The sequence below is a fragment of the Drosophila subobscura genome, chromosome U (assembly GCF_008121235.1).
Source record: "Drosophila subobscura isolate 14011-0131.10 chromosome U, UCBerk_Dsub_1.0, whole genome shotgun sequence".
NCBI classification, from domain to species: domain Eukaryota; kingdom Metazoa; phylum Arthropoda; class Insecta; order Diptera; family Drosophilidae; genus Drosophila; species Drosophila subobscura.
Genome location: NC_048534.1, coordinates 8,675,440 through 8,702,341, shown reverse-complemented (window position 1 = coordinate 8,702,341; position 26,902 = coordinate 8,675,440). Strand labels below are relative to the sequence as shown.

The following is a 26,902-nucleotide window of genomic DNA, read 5'->3' as shown; positions in this document are numbered from 1 at the left end:
GAAGTTTCTGCAATGTTATCCGATATCCACTGATACATACTGATACTATGGCTTAACCTCTTGTGGCCAACCTTCTGCACTTAGCCTCTGCGAGCTGTCAAACAATTACGCGACACCAGCCGCGCATGACACCTTCAATTGAAATTGATTATAGAGACGACATCATCTCATCCACGCACTGCCTCTTAATTAACGCGGTACACAAAAAACAAGCAGAGTTACTCACTTGACGACCGATTTTGTTTGGAGCATACAAATCTCAATGCTAAATGGGTTTCTAGGAATTTCCCCCAGCAGGGAAAGGAGACCTTCGCTTTGGCTATTGGACTTTCCTAAGTGCACTGCCCACAACCTGCGATCTTGTGGCTATAATTGTCATGGCTAGATCTCTGTTCTGCAGCTTTGTATCTGCCTCCGGTAATGGAGACCACGCATTCAAGAGACATTCAATACGCTGGCTGCCTCAATGAGAATTCGTTTTCCTTTTGTCATCGCGAATTGGGTCTTGGTCGGTCGTGAGACGCCATAGACAGCCGCACGCAACGCACGGGGGCGTAACGCACTTGATGAGCAATCTCTTTCGTTATTTTCGTTTTCAAATTTTCAACAAAATTCTCAATTCTCTGGCGCTCCGCCGCTCTCTTGATATGTGGGTCAAGTCCAAATTGGAAGGCAACTTCTGTTTCTTTTTTTCTGCCTTAGAAAAAGTGAAATCGCAAAGTGAATATTTTTTTAAAGCTGTAATTAACTCTTAATCATCGGCACTTTGCTCGTTCCTCTTTGATTCTCCCTTGGCCCCCCTCTCCAACTATCACTTGCACTTTTGTCGCAATATTCTTAGCAATTAGCCAGCATTTTGTCTCCATCTGTGATTTGCATTTTCTGTCATTCCCCGTCGCTCAATCGGATGTCGTAATTAAAGTTTAATTATTTTATGTTTATACATTTTTTCGCTCTTGTGCGAATGCTTGCACCTTGACAAGTGGCTAATGGAGATATTGGCATTGGAGCGATCTGTCTAGACGGCAGGCGAGGAATATCTATTCTGTGACTGTGTGGAAATATTGATTTTGTCTTTGATTGAAGATAGAAATAATTCGGAAATGTTTACGCATCTGATTTTAACAAAATGTTATTTGATTTATTATTTGAGTGGCATTTTCGCTTTGCTGCTAAGCCACTCTGGAACAGAGAGACAGCGGAAGAGTCAGTGTCCGAAGGTATTTTCTGCTCTGCCACACTGGGAGAGAGACCCAGGGAGAGCTTCATGACAATGTGTGAGAATTCAATATTAATTGTAGTTATAGTTTTAAACCACATACATTGTTGCATTTCCAGAGTAGAGGTTTCTCGAAGCTCACAGATACAATAAAGACCGTTTTTTATGTCTATTGATTTTCCTCTCGCCTTTCGCTGCCTCTCTCTCTGCCAGTGCAAATTGGCATTAGTGGCAGACAAACAAAAGTGCAGTGTCAGGCCCAAGTTCGTTTTTAGTTTGGCTCAGAAGATTACACAACCTGCCGGGGGCTGATAGCCGGGCCAACAAACACTCAACGAGGCGTTATCGATGGAGGGGCTGCCAGCCCACCTGCCCAAGACGCAAGAGAGACGCCTAATTAAGTTTTGTTCATGTCGCCGCAGCTGAGACTGAGACTGAGATGGAGAAGGAGACGGAGGCACACAGAGACCCAGAGAATATGGAAAATGCAGAAAACAAATTGAAAAATTGCATATATTTGCAGAGTTTGTGGGCTTAAAGTCGATTCGATTGAGCGCCTGGTCTGGATTTGAATTACACAACGAGATTTCCACAAGAAATTTAATTAGCATTCTCCAGCCAAACGATGGAGAAACTCCTCCTGCTGCATGACTGGCTTGATTGGGAAATTAAACATTCATTCTGATTCATTATCCACACGTTTCATAATTAATTAACCTCTCTTGGTAGTGAAATTAACTTTAATTGAAACTGACAGAATTGGAATTGGTAATAATGGTTGTAATGAGATGAAGCTGCACAAGAGATTTCTGGTTCGACCCAAACTCAAATGACAGCTTCAGTTCCCCTAAAATATAACAGAATATATTTTGTGTACAGTGCGTTTCATATGTTGAGATGATGTTGAAAGAGTACGAAACAATAACAGTAACACCGTTTATCGTTTGCCCACTTTCCACTTTCCACTGTCTGATTGTTAAGTTCTGACAGGCACTGTGTCTTCTTCCGTTCCTCTTCTTGCACACGTATCCTTAGCCATAAATTATACCACAAAAACCGGGTGTTCCGTTAGTCTTCCGATTCTCCTTCTTCTGCGCTGACCGCAAAAAGAATCATCGCATTTCATCACCCACCCGCACGAGAGCCCCTCCGCCCTGCACCCGGCAAGCGCTTTCATCGCGTATCGCGGGAGAGATCTGAGACTGAGACTGGGACGGAGACTTCTTCTTCGTATTGAGACTGGACTGGCCTGGTATTAATGCCTCAGAGATTATGCCCATGACAACAGCAACAACAAAAAGAACCGTGTATATCATTTACCGTTTAAAAAGGAGGAGATATTTATGCACTTGAAAGCCACAACAAAAGTTGTTGCCTCAACCGCAAAATAATGAGTTGCAACAGCACTAAAAAACCAGACCCAGGCCCAAAGAAGGAAGAGAACTTTGGCCAAAAAAAAAAAAACATCCAAAAACAAAGACAAAGACAAGCTTTGGGCCAAGAGAGAATTTCATCATCTTGTCGGATACGAAGCGTCGGTCAGGCGGGAGACGCGCTCTTCGGCGAACGTTTTAGGTCAAACCGCACCCGCCTCCGCCTGTGCCCTGGTCTGGTCTGTGCCTGAGCCTGGGCTCAGTGACTCCTTGGACTGACCAAGCCACTTGAGTGTCTGTCGCCAGTCGTCTGCATCCTGTGTTGTGGCGAATATTAAGTTTCTGGATCTGCAGCACACCGAACAGCTGTGCGCCTGCGCCCGCGTCTGGCTTGTACGAAACCCGTTTAGATCTCAACTTGTACCTACGGCAGCTGTAAACAATCAGAGCCAACTGCCTGCCAGGCACTCAGCCATGAAAAATGAATAATGATGATGATGTTTCAGACTGGCGAGGGGGGATAGTGGCGACTAAACAGTGCTCCCTCCGCAGAGACACTCATTGGTACAAAAAAAGAGAGCGCCTTCCTTCTGTCTACTGTCTTGGGGCTTCTGGCTCCTGGATGATTTCGAAGAAGACTTTGAGCTGGAAACTTGATTTTGTATCTACCCCAAAAGTGCGAGTATCTCTCTCTGCTGCCTGCCCTTTGAGACTTGTTTGGTTTATGGCCTGAGAGGTTGATATTTGTTTGTCGTAGAGGAGGAAACCGGTTGCCTCTCGCTCTCTTTGTGGTCTCTCGCATATTTTGTTGCACTTCTTGTTTTAGAACTTACTTTACTTGCAGTTTGTGGCATTGTGAGGGTTAGTTATCTCTCGGAACAGTATGGAGCAGAATCAGTTATAAATTAAACTTGTTTGGACCTGTTTTGATTGTGGGATGCTTAACCCTAACCCCTGGCGATCAAGAGTTTATTGACTTTGTCTTCAAGAGTATCTCATGGATGCATTGTCCATGATCTCTCTCTCTCCCTCTCGCTCTCTCGCGTTGTCTGAGTTTACTCCTCATTCTGCAGGTTGCCATAAAAAGACTTGCAAGTTGGACCTGCCACTGTCGGTGGCAAACTGGTTAAAAAAAACCTCTCGAATCAAAAGATTTGACTGTCTGCTGCATTTGGTGCACATTTCTGCCGGTTTCTCTTTATGGCCAAGACAAGTTCTTGACACTCACTCGCAGTGGAGAGACGCCCACGGTCAGATACAAAAGTATCTGCAAGAAGAATGCCAAGCTGAGTGCGAATCTCTATGGCTGCTTGGACCAGCATATTAATATTCGGTTGCAGTCGAGTGATTCGACAAACGCAGGCAGCACTCAACGGAGCGTGCCACACCAGCCGCCACATGCAACACATGCCGCCTCCTCCTGCTCCGCTCCCCCTGCTGTTTGCTGGTCGAAGCGTAGGTCCATTATTCGATTGCCCACATAATAAATGATGTAAAAAGTGGGCCCCTCACCACCGCCGCTGGCCATCGAAAGGCGTCCAAGTGGGTGGCGAGTGGGCGCAGAGTGGAGTGGCGGCCTGGAGTGGAGGAGAAATTCAAAACTATAAAATAATTACACAAAATATTACACTTTTATTTGCTGATAATGTGTTTCGAAACTCTTTTTGGCAAATATTTCTTTCTTTCGCTTTGCCAGTAATGAGGAATCAAATACTCGACTAATGAGCATCCAAACGCTCCTTATGTTATATATATTTTTATATGGGCATTTTTCAGCCACATTTATGCAAGAGAGGGATTGCAAAATGCTGAAAAAACTTCCTCCTACGAGAAAAGAGATTTGTGTTCAATGAATAATGGACATCTGATTTAGCTGAAAATAAAATGATAATTAAAATATTATTGAAGTACATTGGAGACCAAAAATGCTTGGTAATATTGCAACTATATTAGTACTTCTCTTCGTCCATAAATCTCCACTTCTTGCAAATACGCAAAGGAAAAAGCTAAGTAGCAGCAACAAGCAGCTACAGAAGCGAGATAGCCTTAGATAGCCGTAAACATAACCGTTTAGATGCTGTCCCAGATGCCTCATAATGATCGTGTTGCAAAGATTGGCTGTGAGCATGAGCCACAGATGAAGACTGAGATCAGCGCCTGCCGTGCCTTGACTACTGTGCGCTGCGCAGGTAAATCAAAGGTGTGCTCCGATCTCCACTCTCCATTTTGGGGATCAGTCTGGTGCTGGGGCTGGGGCTGGGATCGTTTGGGGTAACTGTTTTCGAGTAAAAACTGTTGAACACTCGCAGATTTCGCTGCGGGGCCGGGCCGTTGCCTGCTTTCGGTTTCATTATGAGTCGAAAATCATACAACGGCCGCCGCCTGGCTTATGCCTCGGCTTGCATCTGACAGTTGCAGACTTGAATACGCGGATTGTCGGGTTGCAACACCCATTTTGTATCTTTTGCTGGACCGTTGGCTCGTTACTCGTGCGGCTAATCATATTTCTTTGCCGTCTCTGCTGTCTCTCAGTTAAATTAGCAGCTGCACATGGCAATCTTTTTGCTATGGCTTTTGCTCCCAGGACGAAGTAGAAATTCGCCAACTTTTGGTTTGGTGCCACGCCGCCTGTGGGGCTGCAGATAAGTCGAATAGCCGCCGCCTCTTCTCGGGGCATTGTGGGGGTCGCTCCTAATTGGATTTTCCGACTAGCGCACATTGTTTTTTCCATTTCCACACGCTCTGATTCGGCATTGTCCAGAGTGTCAATTGGATTTGAGAACTGTTTCGTAACAGATTTTTATGGGAAAAGGTGGACAGGGCGATTGTGTCGTCAATTAATTGTAATCCCAAATAATAATATTAATTTAATGATCCATGCTCCCATAAAAATTGGTCTTTGGTTACGACTTCGATGGTTTATTTTTATTTTGATGCTCCACAAAAACTGAATCTGTTTTCGTGGCCCACTTAAGGCACCCAAAACCATTCGGGAATCAATAAAAGCTACAAAACTATCCATAACAGCTGCTGAAATGTTCAACCAGCAGAGCAGCATTATCATTTGATTTTTTTTTATATATTTCTCTGGCGCTTTCACTTGCCAACTTTTTGTGATTTTCTCTTGCCTGATGTGATGTCTGTTACACAGCTTTTTATTCGTTTGGCGAGAGGAAATAGAAAAGTTGTAATTGTTTTATGCAGTTGAAAAGTAAATTAAATTGAGGATTTAATACTTGCAAGGAGATCATAAATTAAGTGGGTACAGCACCGTTTTCGGGGGATCGTTCGCGGAAACGCTGATGCCCAGGAAGCCCCATTCGATACTCAATAGAAAATTGCTCAACCAAGCAAATTAATAAACAAAACAAAGCAAAATACATGGTTTTCATCGCGAATGTGATTCACGGCTAACAAAACACAATTCCAAGATCTGCGAACATTTGCAAAACTTCAACAAATTTCTGTCGGGACTTTCGATTTCTGCGGCGCGGAAGGAGCGGCCACAGCTGAAGTTAAGCTGCTAATATATCGTCTTGTCATTAGCTTTTTTCCGCTGAATTTACAAATCCATTACGGAGTTCAAAGGCTTAAATATATTTGTGAGAAGATGTGTTTATTCGGCGAACACATTATAATTGTGGATGAGTCTAAATATCTGCTAATATCTGCCCATTCAATGTGATTTATTATAGTTCAAATATGGGACAAATCAGTCACAATCTACGCACAAAACTGCATCCGAAAATAAAGCATTTTTATGGACAAGACCTTACTGGATTCCCACCACTTTATCATCAGGCACTGACTCACAGACGCCCCCAAATTGCTGATAAGGAGTGTTGGGTATTCCATGGGTTTGATTTCAGTTATCGTCGCTTATCAGTGGAATATTATTGTTGCAGACACGCATGGCGATAAGCAGATGGATCCAGAGTGCGAGTATGTAGAAATTCGAGCGACATTTACGTCCGAATGTTAGGATTCCTTCAGCTGTTGTTGACTTTCGGCTAGATGAGGGACAACACCGCGTAAATTGTGTAAATTATAGATAAGATGGAGAGGTTTGTGGTGTGTAATGTGGAAAATGGGTCGTCTTGTGGGTGTTTTGTAATGTGGGTCAAATATTTAGGCTACCATTAGAAGAGGAATTAATAGAGATTTCCATTTGATTGATTTTGTAATATCAAGTAACTAATTTTTACTATCGATAAATGCAAAGAGGTCCCAATTATTGACAGCTGCAATTATATTTATTTTTACCAATTTATTTCATTGCAGAGATCTGTACGTTTGTCAGCAAAACAAATCGAAGAAACTAGAGCTCTGAAAAATCAAGTATTTCTAGGTAAGTTTCTGCCTCTAGCCAATGATTAAGCCGAGAGTTTCAGTTTGTTGAACATTCCATTGGAATATGTTAATGTTTCTGTTGCGTTTCCACATTCTTTATGCAAATTCCTGAGCAAACCATTAAGATGCACTCCATAATGAAATGCAAACAGCTGTGGAATTGAATAACAAGTGATTCAACTCATTCATTCAAATGTTTATGAATAATCCATTGGAATATTAAATTAGAGACGCATTTCGACTGCGTCGCACTTCTCTGTTCTCGATAGATAACCTCCTTGGAGTAGCTCGAATCATAGCTTTGTAAATGCTTTTTACTGCGAATATTTCTGGATATCACACAACGCTGTGCTTCAGTGGGAGTCGCTTTGATAAGGGCCTCGTGCAGTTTACTGATGCGGAAATCTATTTGTTGGACGTGCTTACTAGAAGTTTTATAAATAATTTCAAGATAGAGCAAATATGAGTTTGCAGGAATAACAATGAATGTTTATTCCTACAAATTGTAAAAACAAACTAAAAGATATACAAATTATGATAGCATCTTAGTACCGCATTTGATGATCATTTATTCTTCCAATCTGAAGTACATTCCCTGTGAATCGCCGAGAGAGGCTACAAATTATCTCTAAATTATTACCTTTGCTACCTTTTTACAATTTCCCGTTTGTGTCACTCGATCCCCCCTGCGCGATAAGATACTTTTGTGGCAGAAAACAAAGCTAAAAAACCACACGATGAGTGGACGGACAGACAACCTTGCTGCTGCTCCGCCACTTGCACACACATCGAGAATCGCGAATCGCGAATCGCAATTCGAAATCGATTTCCAATTACAAAATATTACAGAACTGCAAACGGGGGGAGGGAAGGGTAGGCGGCTCCAACTGGGGACGCCGTCATGATGCGTGAAAGTCGACCTCAGCCTCAGCCTTGGGTTGTGGGGAAGGAAGGAAGTGAAATAAATCACAAGCGAGCAAACAAAGTGAAATGTAAACATTATAAAGTACATTTGCACATCCTATATGCGATATGCGATATAAAATCAAGCCCAAAACAGCGCATTCAATGAGCCACTTTTAATGCCTGACGCGGCGAAGACTGCCCAAAAAAGCCGTCAGTTTCGACTTATCTAAGATGTTGCGCTCCGTTTTTGTGTGTTGCGGAGATACCCGTACATGCATGTGGCTGTATGGTGTGTGTTTGGTCTGCCATGTCAAGTTTGTTGAGCTTTTGCTCTGGCAAGGTTATTGCACACGAGAAGTGCCCGTAAAACACACACATAAAACAAACCGCAGAAGAATAATTATTTTAAGGTAGATAAAACAACATGCGATGATTAAATATTTGATATGTCAGCTGGTCGGCAATCTACAAAAGGCAGGACCACAGTGTGAGGTTTGCAAAAGGCAGGAACATGGCTGGAAAAAAGGCGTAGATTTCTCTCAGAACTGAGAGTGGACCACACCCAGCCCCCCCTCATTAAGCAGAGTGTTAAGTGAAGTGAAACTTCCGCAAAAGTCAGCTTTAAGATATATTACAAGTATGGCACTGATAAATCGTAGTTGCAGCCATACTTTGCATATTAAACGAGCGCCAAGACAACAATTCCCCCGTCGCCAAGTCTTCCAGTTCCTCCAGTCCACGACTCAAGGCTAGCATTTGCATTCGAACGCGTTGCATTTTCTTTTGGTCACACTCGGAAAATGCTGGGCCGCAAATGGGGGGAATCGTAGGATAGATACGGCAAGAGCTAAATATTTTCCATTCACCCAGCATAATGGCTAATGTCCATAATGAATATGCATAATTATCTACGCTAATGCCTTGAAGGCAATTGCGATGTGTTGAACATCTTTGGACAGGGTTTTGTGTTGGTAATGCTCATACGAAATAGTAGACTTGGTGTTTCCATATTAGCTCTGCTTCTCGTAAGCCTCTTAAGCCTTACTAAGCCTCTATTGCCATTCATATAATCTGAGCTACTTGGTAACTTTGACGTAAAACCCTTTTCAAAAGTTTACACTTTATAGCAAGGATGCAGAAACTGCGAGAGAGTTAGTGAATTAAACTGACTAAAACTGACTAAAACTGAAAAGAAATGCATCTCTGTAAAGCTTCCTCTCCTTTGCTTTGAATCCAATTTATATATGTATATTGCTACATACATTGTTCGCTTTTGTTTGGGTTGACAGGCCCTGAACACCCTCCGCAGTGTTCAGTCTAACTCTGTTGCAAGCCAAAGCATCCAAACAAAAGAATCTCAAGCCCCCTCCAGAACCAGCGCATAGATACAGAAACATACGCCCTCTCTCTCTCCATCTCTCTCTCTCTGGCAATAGAACACACAAAATTTATTATCATGTAAAACTTTTGTGCAACAATGCGAGCAACAAAAACATAAAAATCGCGGCTACTGTGCAGCTGTTCAACGCTCCACTCCACAGTCGGTTTTGTTCTGCTTGATAATTTATTTGAATATTTGGCATAATAATGTCCCCTCGCCCCTTATGATATAACAACGAATATTTCACAAGCGGACAAACGCAAATTATTACTTGTGGTACGAAAAATGCACTGAGAATCGGCCCAAAAACGCAAAACTGATACTTGGGAAGTGGCTCGAAGTTTCGGACCAAGAGTCTGACATTGAGAGTCGCGGATAACCAGTTGCACTTAAGATACCGAGACACAGATACAGATGTGTTTGTGTTTTGTGTCTGTTATGGCTGACAAATGAAAAATGATTGCCGCTAATTGCTGGCAACTGGTCGGATATCATGGAGTAGGAGAGGCACAAGAAGGAAACCAAACCTCTTTGTTCTATGTTTAGATATTGAGAAAAGATAAATGATATGCTCAATGTTCGAGCCAATACACTGCTGACCAATCGCTTAAACTCGATTGATTGACTCCATAGCCACACGAAAGCCCACACCGAACTAACCCCGAGAGTCGAAGATCGCGACTTCTATAATTTCGTACTTTGCGCCTCTGGCGCTCTGTGACTCTTATTGCTTGCCATCGATGCTATCCGATCCCATGCGCTGCTATCCGATCGTCGTGCGTCTCGAATCAAAACGCGCATAAATTTCTATGCTTTTGTAAAATCGTTTTCCTCTCCCTCCGGCTGCTCCGACTCTCCGAAACAGTAGCGGCATCCATTAATCAAAAGGCACTCGAGCATCTCTCTCTCTCGTGGGTCCCCGCTCGCATATTAGTTACACTTTAGCGGGGCGCCCAGAAATCTGATGTTGGGTTATTAGTTTGCCAGAGTTATGATGCAAAGCAGTGGGATGGATGGATGGATGGCTTACATGATGAGTGTCTGACATAAGACTCGGCTGGGGCTTTGTCTGAGGATTGGGTTCAAGGCAACTGGCGCGTCGATTCGGGGAGTGCTCGAGAACAGCTTAGATTTTGTGGGAAGTGCTCCACTAAGCTGAGATAATGGATATTTCCACAGTGCTTTGGAGAATGCTCGAGAATGAGTAGTTCAAGTCAAGGACCTTGACTATTACAAAGAGGATAACAGAAGTACGCAGTTATCGCAATTTATTTTATCCTTTGATTGCCTGCCACAACGAATTCCTTATCCAGGGCGACCGTAACAAATGGCTGAATAAATTTGTTTGTATTTTCACATCGCGCCCCAACGCCTCCAATCGTTAGATTCTGGTGAGCGACGGAGCGGGAGAAAATATCAACAGAACAGAAGAGAGTTTTGTTCAATGTGCCGTGCACATTGGCAAATTTATGCAAATTTTTATTTATTAAATAAACACGCAAAGTGCGTGTCGTCAGCTGTTCCACCAGGGGACAGAGGTTATGTCCCCACCCGCCTGGATAGGGCCAACGAACGACAACGACAGCGACGAGGACAACTACAACGTCACAGACGACAAACGACAAAGACTGAATGTTGATTGGCAATTTGTTGTGGTAACTACCAGAGTCTACGAGTCTATGGGTGCTAATGAACTTGGGGATGGTGACGGTGATAGATACCGCAGAGGGCGTGTGGGTTGGGGGAGTGATAATGCGCAAGAAATTGTTATTGAGTCCATAAAATAGATATCTTGAGGGATGTGGTGTGGCTTTGGGTGTGTTCTGCAAGAAAGAGAGAATAAGTGAAAGGGTTTGTACTGCTGGTTTTTGTACCTAATAAAATATTCTAGCTGCGGAAAATTTACGCAGAAATCATGAAAGTATATAAGCTATTCCATAGATTGTTCTATGTTCGTTCTTGTTTTTGTACCCACTTTACACCTTCCTCCTACTTCATTTTTGCATTCTTCATTTAGCAAATGTTTACACAACACATTTCCGCTCTCACTCGCACTCATGAACACGATTGGGAGCTCTTATCGCCTCGATCTCTGCAGTCGCCTCTCACTTACTGCAGTGGAAAGTGGAATAGGCAAATGACACAAACATCGGCCCACAAATTAACGGAGCCAAACATCAGAAAGCGAACATCATACACTGAGAATAATTTCGCAGCACACTGAGCATAATATCCACCAACCCACGTTGTGTTAACCTTCTCTAATGCGCACTTTTCAGTTTCAAAGTTAATTGGTAGAAGTTTCAAAGTTTGTTCTTTGGTTTATGCTTCGGCCTCTTCGTGATTATTCCTTTGTCCTTGAGCAGAGTCGGCTTCAGTTTGTTTTGTTGTCATATCGTGTAACCACTTCAGACTCTAGTCAGTCGTCCTCCCCTTTGCCCATACAGGGACTATCATTTATGAGAGGTACTGCGCCACTGGGCATGAAATTAGCTGCGTGCAGCAGACAAAAGTCTGCCCTTGTCTCCCTCTCCCTCTCCCTCTCCCTGTACGCATATGTATGTGGTCCCCCCTTGTGGACTAGCCCTGACTTTCGAACAGTTGCTGTGCCGCCGTCATCGCATTGGATATCATTACAGTTTGTTACTTTTGCTTTGCTTTGCTTTGCTTTGCTTTGTACCATTTTCTCTTATTAATTTATGCATTTTTTGTTGATTGTCTGCGTTACAGTTGACAAGTTCTGGTTCTGGTTCTGCTGTGTAATGGTAGTGGGAGTTCCACTGCTGTTTTGCGAGTATTTATGTGGTTCAGGTAGAATAAGTACCACAATTTATTAGCTCCTACATGGCTTTGGGTTGTAATGCAATGACTTTGATTAATTTTAATAGCCTTCCTACACCCCAGAACAAGCTGTGTCTCCCTGGCTATAATTAATAATTATTATTATTTTTTTATTTTTATACGTGTATTCGAGCACTGTCTGGCATTTATCTAACTATTGTCTCTCCTCTCTGGTCTTTGCAGAAGAGCCAAGAGTTCGGTTGCGCAAACATTTCTGCTTTGGAAAAGGTGAGTCGAACTGCGCTGCGTCTCATGTTACCATCGAAATAATAATTAATTGAGTTTGGTTGCGGGGCGTATCGAATGCCGAATAAGTGTTCTTATGCAAGAGCGAGTTTCAGCAATGACCAGCAGTCACGGGTCATTGGACGAATAGCTCAGAGATTTGTCTGTTAGCCCCATTCGAAGCGAACTTTATCGCGGGAATATATCACCTGAAGAAGTGCGCCACTAACCCACTTTTTGCTGCCCAAAACTCGTGATTGATAGTGGCCGGCGCACCCACAGCTATCGTTAATTCTTCCAACAAAACCATCCGCCAACACTCAATCGTTCGGCCAATGCATAATGCAACTGCAACAAAGACTTATCAATATGTGACTCCGAATGAGACTCTGTATAGTGCCGCTTTTGAGTCAACAACAGCTCGGCTCGGTGACCCACTTCCACAACAGTGGCACCGACAACGCAACGCGACGCGACTCTCTAATCAGGCATAAACTTTGCGGCTTGATAAATGCTAAATGCATGAACAAAAAAACAAATTACAAATCAGTGCACCGCCTGACAGAAGCTGTCTGCTTGGGGAGTGTAATAACCCCGAGACGCGTTCCCGGTTTGGCTTCCTGTATGCGATAAACAATGGATGGATGCACTCCAATATGTGTCAACCGTATTGTCTTCTAACTGGAGATACTCTTACTTGCTGGCTTCTATGGCCCTTTGTCATTGCCATTGTTCCAGGTCCTTGTCCTCCGCTGCTTAAAGCTTTTTCTCGCCTAGGATTCCTGGGTTCAACCGTATTTTTAGTTTATTAGTCGCCCACTGTGAGGCCAGTGGGAAATGAACTTGGCTTAGCGAGTTTTTCCGCTTGGCGCCGCCCTAAACGGAAATGTGGAAAAGCCCTAGAAGTGTGGCATCGTAGGGGGGGTCCACGTAGAGCTCTCCACACGGGGTCTGCCATGCCCCCACAGAACCATAACCCAAACAGGGAACAACTGACGTCTTCCTTCGTCTCTCTCTTTCCATATCTGTTCTATCTCTATTTTATGTATTTCTTTTGTTATTCCACACAATTCGCGAACCTAACCTGTCAAGAATTTCAATGAGTTCGTTTCCCTTTCGGTAGTCATTCGGTGGTCGCTGGCGGTGGCTGTGTCGGTGTCTCAGCTTAGAAAATACACACAGAAGAGTGAGAATATCATGCAGACATTTAAAGCAGAACCTGTTGTGTTACTCATTCTGAAGTGATCTAAAAAAATGAAGCACAATGGGCGAAAACTGAACAATTTTGGCAAAAAATGTTAATATAATATATTAAAAATAAATCAAAATAATTTCGATAATTAAACGATTTTATTCGTAAGAAATTGTTTTATGTTTTGTCTTTAAAACGCCTTTAATTTTGTTGCTGAAACTAAACTGTTTCGATTATTTATCGTCTTGACCTGTCCATTCATGACAGTGAAATGCGGCGCCCCCTGTTTAAAAACTCGTTACCCAAATGAGTGGCTGGGCTAAGCCACACACACAAAGAAAACTTAAATAAAACAAAGAAGAAAGAAGAAAAAACAAAACCAAATCATTTTCCCTTGTAAGGCTAATTGTTATTTAGTGCCAGCAACACCAAGCACCTGCATTTTCGGACCTCTCTCATGAATAATCATATTATGGACCACAACTAAAAGTTGCTGCAAGTTGAAGTTCAGGTTTAGGTTACGTCACACACACACATTGAGGAGCAGTTAATGAGGAAAGTTCTTGAGAGAATCGATGTTCATGTGCCCTTTGCTGAATAGTTGAAGAGGGATTGTTGCCCTGCTCTTTGGCTTGGCAAATTGGCAAAGTTTTATGAGCCAATTACATGCAAGAGTGGGCCCGAGAACATTGAGCCTCAAATATCACATCCATCACATGCGAAGTCCACATCATGTGGCGACTATTATGTGAATTCAGTGCTCCCCGACATCGACAACGACAACGACCGAGATCGAGATCCCGCACAACGCATGCATGCCAGAAGACAGTCAAGCCAACCTAAAGGCATCGCCGTCTATCATTAAACTGTCGTAAATCACAAGTAATTGACATTATACAACGGAACGGCCTTTTGAGAATCGGTCAAACGAGCAGGCAGTCAGGCAGGCAAATAAGCAACAATTATCTTCAAGACAGCAAACATTTAACTGAAAATACACGTACCAACAATTAAGCTAAAGATATCACATGGAAACTATCTTCATGTGGGGGGCTATATGTGTGTAGTCGAGGAAGCTCGAGGAATTCTAGGTTCGAAATGGATTCACTCTATTCAGTTTTATTCCCACAAATTTGATCTAAATCCACATGGGACCATCTCCCCCTCCCTATAGAGATACATTGCTCAAAGAGTTCGACGTTTGTCTGAGGCACTGTCGTTGCACCAACGACAGCGACAGCGACAACGCCAACACTTGATCAATTGGCATAGATCTCTTGAGATTGTAATTCTCTAATGAAATTTACAATTGAAATGCAACGAAACAATGAAGGAACGGGCGAATATATTGTATATTTAGACTGACACACTGAGCAAAAGATAGAAGATAGAAGACAGAAGGCGGACCAATAGTACTACTCATCCACCCCACCCCTGCGGCAGTGTCTATTGTCAGAAGATTACGAAATACTCGTACTCGTACTCGAACCCGTACATTACGGCTGCTGTGGATCTGTGGCACGCGTAATTCTATATAGAACAGATGGGAGGGACCGACCCAAGATTAGGTAAGAGCAGAAGATACAGATACAGAAAGAGAGAAAGATTCGCAATTGTTAGCTAATAGTTGCAAAAGTGACGTTGAATTTGCATACGAAGGTCTTGCGCGGTCGCAGGTGGTCAAGGCGTTTGATTCGTAGTGTTTGAAAATTATACTACTGAAAGTACGGATACGGATTAGATGGGAACTACATAATGCAATAAGTATAAATTTGTTAAATGCCACAGACGTTTAGTACTGCCATAAAGACACAAACTCCCCAGTTCCTTCCACTCGCCATTGTAGGTTGCGGTTGGGTTAACGCCTTGTCAGATCTTAATGAATCTCCCTAGCACTCCCTCTACTAATACTTGAATTTATGCAAAATTCTAATTTTTATACGCCTCAGCGACTCTCTGGCTTCGAACTCCAAATGATATTCCATTTTATAGATTTTTAACTAGAAAAGCATCCCCTTAAGGGCTTCCTGGTTGGCAAGTCGTTGATTAGCCCCGCCAGAGCCATAAAATAATGCATGTGGAATGGAGGTTTCTGGAGACTTTCGACTTTCTTTTTATTGCTGCGAAGGAGGAGGCCAGCTGTCAGCAATTCCACACTGAAGTATCCAGGAATTTAATTACACTGGGCATAAAAATTAGAGAACATAAACTGCAGACAACAGGCACAAGCAAGCCACAGCAGCAGCAGCAGCAGAACTAATTAACATTCCCTTCCCTCTGCGAGTCCAGAGGAGTTGGCTGGCAGAATCATTCGCGGAATCATCTCATCTCAGACCCATCTGAGACCCCACTGACTACACCACTGACTGGCGGTCAGTGTTGGAAAGGGAACTGCACCGCTTTGTCACGCTTTGACGGCTCTCCACTATACTCGCCACTCTACTCTAGAGTAGAATGGAATTTGTTCCAAATGTAACTCTCCAGTGCTACTCACTTGTAGTCCCTCCACTTTTGGATGAATTAAATTCATGTTGGACCCTTTAACAACCCTACCCTGTCCCACACTCCGCACCACGCACCCTTCCATTCCCATTGTATGCTCCTCGTACGCTTCATTTGTTCTGTTCTGTTCCATGTTATGCTTTATTCTATTGCCAATCGGAAATTGTGTGTGTTTTTTCCTCCCGTTAATTTATGCGTTTTGCTTCCCCGCCTCCACTGACGACAGGAAATGCAATTAGTTTGTGGGGCTGGCTCTCAGCTTTTTTTTCTCCGTTCTTTTTTTGTTGTATTTGGTTTGTTCCGTTTTGTGGAGTGTCATAAATTGGCGGCGGTTTTGTTTACTCGAATGTCTCGGCTGCTGCTGCTGTGTGTGGCCTCTTTTCAGAGATTTCTTTTGCTTTCTGGGGTGCTCTCCCACTTCAGATGAGAATGTGTGTTTTGGGTGTCTTAAATAATTTAATGTCATTTCGGACAAATTCGTTGTAAATTGATGAAACGACTTGCTGATGGATTGAACTCTTGTTGAACATTTTGGGGAAACATAAAGACCAGATGTTTGGAAGAAAGGAAGCTGGAGCTGCTGTTGGAATGCTGTTCAATAGATGAAGAGAACACAGAACTCCCTATGAAGCAGATGTGATGCCATTTCTACCATTTCTTTTAAAGCTATTTTTCGAGCCTCCAGACAGACGAAATGCAATCGATTATCTTGGGCTGGGGCGTAGTGTCGCATCTCCTGCAATCCCTTAAGTGCCTGAATACTTCTTCAGTTTTTTTTCGAGTTTGCTAAAAATACAAATCGTTTTTTACTTGTGTACGTGCCGATTAAAACGATTCGTACCGAACCGAAGATATGCCAGGAATTGGCGCGTGAAAATTGTTTCGTTTGATGAAGAGAAAAAATAGCTAAATAAGATTCAATTGGAAAGCAGTTCAGATACGAAACAGACAGTCAGACAGACAGAGGGGAAGACGGGTATACGGACAGAAGCAGCGCTAATTAACGAACAGAGCGAAAACAAAGCGAAATATGAACGATTCGAAGATGCATCTCAAACTACTGCAGCGAGCGAAATTTCACTGGGAAAATACAAAGCAAAGCAAAGCAAAAGTATATAAAACGTGCACCACACATCCCCCCATCGATGATATCGATTTCACTGCGAAAATAGGAAAGCAACAGGCCCCACAGCGGAAAAGCTGTGCTGGAAACTGGTTCGCTGGCTTCTGCACTTTTCATTTTCATTGCAATGACAATTCGGTCCCCCCCAAACCCCAAACACAACTCTGTTCCCATTTAGCAATCTTTGTATTTGGAGGATTCTTGCAGTATTTAAATCTAGTAAATCTCTGCCCGCCTTTCTGGTATGAGTGATGATCGGTCCATTATATTCCCGCACACACGAAATATCTCATAAATTCCCGCCTCGCTTCCTCTGCGGGGAATATGAATTCCTTTCTCCACATGTTCTTCCCCATCATCATCATCATCGGCCGATCCACTGGTTGTCTGCCATATCTTGGTCACTGGGTCGGTCTCGATGGCGTCTGGTGTTGTCTGGATCTGCGATCTAATCTTTTGGGGGCCACCACCGCACGATCCCAGTGTGCTGCGATTCCCTGCTGTTCTATTTTATTTATTTACTTAGACATCAGGTAACCCCACGTACACTACTCCCCCTCCCCACCATCCCCCACCTCTCTGATTGTTGCCCAATTTCGTTTGCTTTTCTCGCTGGAAAATCCAGTCCGCCCCTGATTTGTGTCTGTTTGTGCTTATCCGGAGATGCCTTACCTCTTAGTCAATGCATTTCTTGGATTCTTTGAGCAATTTATTCTGATTATTGGGAAATATTTGTGGTGGCAACAACAAGTGGCAGCGCTTAAGTGGGCCAATTGAGGCTGTAGCTGACGGTTTTTGAGGTGTGTGCCCCAACTGGCATGGGTTGGGATGGGAAATATTCGTTTAACATGAACATTTTTAGTGGAGGATTTCTTTGAGCTTTAAGCTAACAAAATTTTGCATTTAATTGCAATTCGAAATTTGTAAAATATCAGCCAGATCTGAAGCGACCCTCCAGACCTTTTCCGTCTCAAAACTGCCTTCTCTTGGGTATTGTTGGTATAATTAGGCGAAGAGCGGGACTTATCGTAGGTCAGAGACAGCGAATCGAGCTGAAAGCGGCACACCACACACAGATACTCACGGATAAATGCATAGAAAGAGAGAAAGATGGATAGATAGAGGAGAGAGGAGACCTGGCCTCCTTCGCCTTGGACTGCTGTGCTCCACTATGATTAAGCAGCGACTCCAAATCGATGATGTCGAGGTGCTGGTCAATGGTCAGCCCCGGCTCCAGCTTCAGCTTCAGCTTTAAACAAAAAACTTGAATTGATTGGCCATGGCTGCTGTGTCTTGTGTTGTGCCTGCAGGCGATTGTTCAGTCAAAAGCTTCAATTTTTTCCATTGGAGTTTGTTGTTTTTCCAGCCTGATCGATCTTCGGTTTCGTTGTATATTAAAAGAGTTTCTTGTCGGAGGAAAACAATCAGAGCCAACCAATTGATGGGAAATTGGGTCTGTCATTGGGTTGGGGGCACGGTTGGGGGCCCGTTGGCTGGTTCATTGACTTTGGGCGTACTGATGCAACAAGCAACAAGCTGCAACCTGATTGACGGCTCGTCTTGCTAATTAATGCAGCGCTGTCTCGATGTCCCGATGTAACATGATGTAAGTGCGACTGATTGGCAATGGCAGCTCATAATTAATTGATTATCCCGGTCCCAAGCAATCAATCATTTGTGATTAAAGTTAAAGTTGATTGACAAGGAAAGGGGCGTGCCTGTTAAATGTCCATGTTATTGTTTCCTCTGTGAAATGAAAAGCGAAAACATTTGTCGCTTTCGCTGGAAATGCAGTCAAATTAACGTATGAATCGACTGCTTTAGGTTCCGAATCTCACGCTTTGACTGACTATCTTTGAGATACAAATGCAGACACTGACAGCTGTCAGGTCTCTGTGCGTTGCTGTGCTCTACAAGTGATCAAAATACACATTTTGTTGCATGCCAAAACCCCAATTCAAACAAAAGAGCACACAGAAATTTCGACGCACAGCCACAGATTCTTATAAATAGCCAAGACGACCCTGGTTGCCCTTAAAATGCTGCCGGCAGTACGCTCTGGTTGTAGTCTCGAAGGTGTTTGAGTTATGCGGCCAGACACAGAGGCAGATATGGGGTCCGGCCCCTAATCGGCACACAGACGGACAGACATTTGCCAGCTAAAAGATGCCACGAGACAGGAAATGGGCGGAAGTTTGTCGCAGATCGAGTCAATCAATAGAAAGTAGCTCAAAAAACGATTCGTGAATGATTTAAAGCAAGGAAATTAAACGATTCTGCATTTTATTTCCTGTTGTAAAAGAAAGTCTTTCGATTGAAATCTAAAATTTAAATAATTCTAATTATGTTTCATTTTTTTGCAGGTAAGAAAATCTGGCAAAAGGAATGAGACATGAATGATTTCCTTAGCTGTAAGTAAAAGAATACAATTATTTCAAGCCTCGCTTTTGTTGGGGTCACCCTAGGATAGTCACTTCCAGCCTCCAGCTGACCCTCGACATAGCCATAACCAAATCTCACTCGTGCTTAACAAAGAATTGTGGCCCAGACATAAAACCGTACGACGGATGGTGCTACGGCTATGGCTACCAGTTTTTAATTAGAACGAGAAGGGACGTGTGAGACGCTTCTTACGCGTCACAACTTTTATACCCGGCACTCAGTACTACATCTGCACTGTAGCGGTTATTTGTCAAATTTTACATTTTTTCTTCATCTGTCATCTACATTAACAACACTGCTCACGCCAACACGCTCCTTTAGCTCGCCACCCTCCCCTATAGACACACACTGCAGACTCACGGCAGAGGCAGAGCCAGCGGCAGAGGCAGAGCCAGCGGCAGAGGCAGAGCCAGCGGCAGACGGCCAGTGTTTTGCTATAAGCTGCGGGACAGGGTGGGTTTGGCCACTGAAAATTAATTTCTTCATTGTGGCTATAATAATGATCCAATCGGATCCCAATTTGGTGATCTGATAGATATGGTCATTCCCTACGGAATGGCGTTTTTGGTTTTCTGCTATCTTCAAAATTGTAGATTTGGGAGGTTTTCGCCCTTTTGCGAAGGCGGAAGGGGGCGTGGCTCTTTTTTGAAATACACTTGTAACAGTGTGAGCACACAGAAGTATGGATGAAAAAATTTGGTGGCTCTAGCTTTTATGGTCTCTGAGATCCAGGCGCTCAACAAGACGGACGGACAGACGGACGGACAGACAGACATGGCTCAATCGACTCGGCTATTGATGCTGATCAAGAATATATATACTTTATGGGGTCGGAGACGTTTCCTTCTGTGCGTTACATACATTCACTTTGTGCACAAATACAATATACCCTATTTACTCTTCGAGTACCGGGTATAAAAAATAACAAAAACCTGACTCGATCCCCAGAAGTTTTTCCAGCTCTCTTGTCTTGGGTATTAATTAACGACTTCCTCTCGGTCCGCGTTGCTGCTTCTACACTTCTTGTGCTTTGTTTTTTATTGCCATGCGAATGGTAATAATTATTATCATCATTATTTCTTTTTTTATTCGTTCTTTGCGTTGTTTGTATTCTGGGCACATTTGACCCAAATCGGTAAACGCCGAAAACACTGACCCATTTGGCCAATCGACCACTGAAAATTCAACACATTTTTATACACGTTTTGGTGGTGTTTGAAATTAAATGAAATGTATGAATAAACAATCGAAAACATGCAGAATTCAAGCGAAGTATTTCTACTTCACATTATGAATTGTTCCTCTAGATTGTGTTGACATTCAAGTATGAACTTCTCCCATTTTCAAGCCGCCAAGCAGACAAGTCGATAAACTTGGTTAAACTTTCCAGCTTTAAGCTGCCCACAGAGCCGTAACAAATTAGTCGGTTAGGTAATCTGTCTCCTAAATTAAGCATCCGAAGTGGGGAAAGTGAAAGTGGCAGACTGCAAGCAGCAGGCTGCAGATGTCACGGCTTGCATCGCTGCATATGCGTAATATTTGTCAAAATCAACAAAATAACACGTAAAAAATGAGAGATGCAGAGACAGCGAGAGAGAGAGAGGGAGAGCAAAGTGAAAACCGCAAAAGAAACCAAAGCAAATTGATGGCAATTTATGTGCACAGCAGATCCTAACGGGTAATTATTATTTACGCATTTATTGGTGCATGAAAATGTAAATTGCGACAAGATCACGATAGGAGCAGCAACAACAACGTTCCAAAAGCAACAACAGCAACAGCATCATCGTGTAACCATGTTTGGTCAGGAAAGAAGCGACAACGAACTCAAGTGCATTAACCCTGACAATCTTTAGCCAGGCTAAGTGCATCGCCAACACCAGAAACGAGGCATGCGTTTGGCGACAGCAACAGCCGCAGCAGCCGCGGCAGCAGCAACAAGTTGGACCATGGACCATGATCTTCAAAAACCTGCAACCGAAGAGTGCCCAGGTCCAGGTCCAGGTACCAGGTCCCAGGTCCAGGCCATGTCCATTCCATGCGAATGAAGCAAGAGCCTCGAAAGCCAGTTTAGCAAGTTTCGGACTCAAGTCGGGATCCAACTTGGCGGCTTGTTAGGGTTTTTAGCCGTGTCTCAAGTACAATTAGTGGAGCCATAGTTGATTTACCAAGTTTGGAAAGGTTTCTCCCTGTTACTTTCCGTGTACCATACTCATACCCAAACCAAATATCCAAGACCCAAGACCCCAAACCCCCCGCATTGATTGACAACTTCGTAATGAAATTTCGTTGGAAAATTTTTGATAGATCTTGACTTGATCAATATTGATCGAGCGAGGGTAAGACTTGCACTTTCCTTGCTGGACTGTCATTTTCTGAGTCATTTACTTTCCATTTTCGTCCAACTTTTCTTTCAATTGGTTTATAATTTATTTATTTCACTCACAGAAGTTCCCCCCGAAAGCACAGGCCAGACCTTGACTTCCACTTTCTGCTTTCAGCCTTTCATATGGAAATGCTGTGTGACATTTCTTATTTACGAGTTTTCCCCCATTTCTTTTGTGGGTTTTGGTTTGTCGGTGCTTTGGTTTTTGATGCTGCTGCTGCTGATGCTGCTGTTGAGTCGCTCAAAATGATATATGGGCCGGTAAAATGGATAAATGGAGGCAAACTCGTAGTTTGCATACATACATAATGCGGCATATGAATGTCACTTTTGCGATGAAGTTGTGTAACGGAGATGAGCCCCTCGCCTGCCACACCCCCGCCACTTCGCGATGGATGGATGAACTGTTGAAAAGTGAACAACTTTATGTACGACGTGTTTTAATTACAACTTTGACATTAGTTTTACTTTCGAGAATTGCATGTCTAATTGCTGTGCGCTTCGCGGTGCTTTGGTGCTTTTAGCTCTTAGTTTTCATGACGATTGGCAATTTTTCATTGTTCGAGAGATGAACGAAAAGGCGAAACCGAAATCGAAACTGCAACTGAAGTTGGAGCTGTTGCTGCGGGTAAGACGAGTGAATGGATTTGTTACAGCCTTGGCTAACGTTTTGGCCAACGGTTTTGCCAGCTGCACTTTGGGGGCTTGGTCATCGGAATCGGAATAGAAATCGCCAAAGCCATCGCCAATTGGCGGTTATCGGCATCGTAATCGGGGCGGGCGAATGCTGCACGCCAGGTGCTCGAGTTATGCAATGGCCAAAGTTCAAGAAATTGGCACGCGTTCGACTCGCCCCAAAGTGGGTCAAGTTTTTAATGATTCCTTTTGCTTGTGCACACAAAGAAGTTCGCTTGTTCTCTGAGCACAAACCTTGCCCAGCCTCAACGATATCCAGATATTCAAACATCCAAACCACGAAATGCGCGATAAAAAGAGCAGTTTTAATGGCGGCAAATGTTTACGGAGAAAATACACATCTGTAACAATGCCATGCCCCAAGAAGCCCCGAAATAAAGACCCTTAAAAGCAATTTTATTTGTCCCTGAGCTTAGTGGAAGGAACGGATGGTGTGTGGTGTGGTGTGTGTGTGCCTTGAAGAGTGTAATAAAATACATTTCCAAACAGTTTTTCATGTGGGGGGGATTTTGTTCAGGTACGAGCAACACTTGAGAAGATGTGAGAGAGAAGGTGCCACAAACTACCGAGACACCCAACGAAACCACCCAAAACCACTTGAGAGTTTCTCTGTGCCGGGTGCAGTGTGTGCAGTGAATGGGTTTTAGTGCAATTTGTGGCTTCTACTTTGACTGTGGATTGTATGCCAGGCACGTAGACGATGGATTTGAAGTAAAATCTCATGTGGGGGGATCTGTATCTGTATCTCATTTATTGAGTGTGGCTCTGGATCGATTCATTCTACAACCCAAACTCGCATCATCCATCACTAATTATCTCTCCCCATGGGGAGTTCAGTGAACCTCAAATTGTTGTGTGTCATCCAAGCACACAAGCTGTGAAAATTAGCAATAAAAGTATGTATGCGATGACCAAATAAGAGCCATAAAACTTGGCCAATTGATGTGTTTATCTTCCAGCCACGATGCAGCAACAAAAACTGGTTCAAAGCCATAGAAATTTACATGAAAAGTAGACCCACGAGCGCCCTGCTGCCACGTCCGTCTCCCGCCCGCTGCGCCATAAACCCTGCGGCATCCACACCTACAAATAATGATCTGCGATGATGACAGAAGGGTTGCCATTCCTCTGCCAGCACTCATTAATATCATTAGAAATTTTGTATATTCAAAATTAAAGCATTTGTTTGCGGGGGTTTCTACCCATTCATTTTCCCATGTCTCGTGGAAGAATTTTGACCCAATTTCTCGCTCGACATTGGCTTCGGAAGCAAGCTTGAAGCAAAAATAGTATTAAACTGTCTCGTTTCGTGGTAAATATAGTTCCATGGCCAATGAGGGCTCTTTCCCCAATCAATTTTCAAGGCAATTGTGGGGCATTTGTCTCGTCTTCAATCAATGGGGGTCTCATGCTCGTACTCTTACTGGTATGAAATCGAAAGCAATTTCACTTTGCTGCCTTATAGTCAAAAAACTGATAAACAACTGTCAGTCAATCAAATGTCAATTGTTTCATCCAGCTGTTGGTTTTCCTTTCCTCTCCTCTCCTCTCTCTCCTCTCTTGTTCTGCGGTAAAGGCACCAGAGGGCAACAGTCTGGTAGCCAGCTGTACTCATAGTTATGGGATGGTAAGACGAGTCGGGTAACTAATCGACCGCAAAAGCAAGTGCCAAGAGGAGCCAACAGTTGTATTAACCAAACAGAAACAGAAAGTTGAGCTAGAATTATGTGGTATTCGACTATCAATTACAGCAAGGGAATAATCAATAAAAAAAGAGACGAGCAAAGGTTAAGTTTCCATGGAAAAGGTTGTAGAAATGACTGCAAATGGATGAAGGTAAATTTCAGCAGTCTTAAGTGTCTTTGGTAGAAGTCCCTTCAAGTTCAAGGCGATCTCTCTCTAACTCTCTCTGTCGCTGTCATTGTATTTCTCCGCTTTATATAACTATTGTCACATAGATGCTCAGGTCATAAGCGAATCATAATATCATTAATTGCGTTGATCGTGCCTTCACACTGTCGCTGTCTCGCTTTTGTTAATTGCTTCAATTATTTTCATATTATTATATGTTAAAATGCTTTTTGTTCGCTTCTTTCACAATTTGTGTACGAGTGTTCCTCCATGCCATCCCCCAGTGGCCACATCAATTCATTATGCCGCCTTGAAATCGGGCTGGAATGGGGATGGAGCTTGAGCTGTGAAAAGCTCTCATCTTGTCTCGGCTGTGGCAAAGTGTGCTCATGTTCATTAACGCCAAAGTTGAGGCAATTGTCGCGCGAGTCGTCAACGTCGCTCTCCTCCGCTTTTTGCTGTAATCTGAGCAGTGCGGCTGCCCCACGTTGTAGCTGGCAATTGCTCCGGGTATACGTATACATATTCCATGGCTTATTGTAAAGTGCCAACGCCACTTCCACACCCCTTTAGATACCCTAACCGAGGGTATAATACTTGCTAGAAGGAAGTGGATATAAAATATGCTTAATGGCCATAATCAACAGACTTCTATGAGATGATTTTACAGAATATTTCTCTCCTCTTTTTGCCTTCACCCAACTGTAAGAGTATGCCACGATTCGGCTTGCAAAGTTTACTTTTTGTTTCTTGTTTGCTTTTGGTTTTGGATGCTTTGGTTTTGTCAGCTGTCAGCAGATTTGGTCGTGTGTGTGTTTTCTTCTCCACTTTCGGTGTATGGAAAGTGTGACATTTTGATTAGTTGATACTTTTTCGTAGTTGTTGCTGTGCCCTGAGACTTTTGTGTGATTGAACTTGAGGCGCTCTGTTAATGAACATTAAGGTTACGCCGCGCAGACCATTAACCGCCAATTGAATAAGTGCCAACACACATGGGCATGGAGCAATGTTACTGAAGAATGTAATAAAGACTGTTTGTGTGTGCTATAAAAGGGCTATACAAATATTGTGATATGATTTACAGACTTTGCTTACTTTCAGAGGGTATTTGAAAATTGTACAAAAGTTTCTATAGAGAGACAGCGAGAGAGGGATCGGCCGACTGCACCTCTCACCTGTACTCGTATCAATCAAAGTCGAAAGTTTGCTTGGGATCTCCAGCCCCCGTTCTCCCCTCTAAGCGATCGAACTGCGCGACTGACTCTCATCATTGTTGTTGACTCTATTTGGAAAACAAATAATAGGCCGGGGGCTAATTTCGATGCAGATCGTAACAGTTTCGTTTGGGTTCGCTTCCTGCATTTTCCCCCGACAGACAGTCGACAGACCCATTAACCAAAATTTGCAATGCAACGCGCCTGCCTGTCTGTCTGTCTGTCTGTCTGCCTGCCTACAGCTGTTGCACAGATGCGACTGTGGGTACAAGTACTTTGGGTATATTTATTACTCAATCTGGAATCACAGTGGAAGACTTCCGCGACGATGCATCTACATTTGAGCTTGTTTCCTTTGTGTGTGTGTTCCATTTACCTTTGTGTTTGTGTTTGTGTTTGTGCGGGCAAAGAGAAATGCAGTCAACTGTCAAATGAGTGAACCGTGAGCCGAAGCAGGGGCACCGACAGCTAATTGTCATTTTCCGACAACAAAAGCGACAACTCAACTGCACTTCATTTCACCCAGAGCAGGGGGGAACTATTTTACGATCTGTACACTAGTTGTACGAGCTGTTCCAGTTAGGTTCGATAATGCATACACGAGAGTGCTACTAGCAGCCGTTAACCTGCTGCACTTGCTATGGGCAAAGGCTCCCCTCGCCATTTGAACCATTTCTCTCTCCCCCATTGTCTTTGTGCAGCCGAAGCGAACAAACGCTCGATAGGCAGTGAAAAGTGTTTCTAGAACGGAAGTTATTAAAATTGTTATTGTTTTTCCACCAGCAAGCGCTAGATGGGGCTGGAACTTGAGCAGTGCATTGACCACCATTACACATACGCACCGCAGTCCCATGCCACAGCTGGGGGGATGGTCAACGCTTTTCGCACCGCGGGTACTTGTCGGTGTTTCGGTACTGTGAGGTGACCGAGTGGCTCTCTGGATGCTCTTCCTACAGCAGTTCTAAGGCATTCAGGGAGTGCCCTTGTATTCCAATTTTCTATGGTTGAGAACAACTGAGTGCTGGAGTGCATAAAATTCCAGCTGGCAACGACCTAACCCAACTGTGGCCTGCCACACAGCTCAACACTTTTCGCGGTGACCAGCGGCCAATACACCGCCGAACGTTGGTCACTTCCGCTGCCCATTTGGGGCTTCCCTCTTTGCTGGAATATTTACCGCGGGATTAGCTGACATTTTGTG

The 26,902-nt window shown here is 43.5% G+C and overlaps 1 protein-coding gene across 2 annotated transcripts in view; it reads left to right on the top strand.

Moving 5' to 3' along the window:
• Window positions 1–26,902, top strand: part of LOC117902715 (dual specificity tyrosine-phosphorylation-regulated kinase 2) — a 48,594-nt gene that overhangs the window by 4,480 nt on the left and 17,212 nt on the right. Inside the window, exons 2-3 of one of the 2 annotated variants that reach the window (XM_034814277.1) lie at window positions 6,874–6,940; window positions 12,254–12,298. The gene's annotated coding sequence lies outside the window, so the exon portion shown is untranslated. Of the gene's footprint in view, window positions 1–6,873; window positions 6,941–12,253; window positions 12,299–19,503; window positions 19,524–26,902 lie in introns of those variants that run through there. The other variant, XM_034814278.1, reaches the window with a different exon arrangement.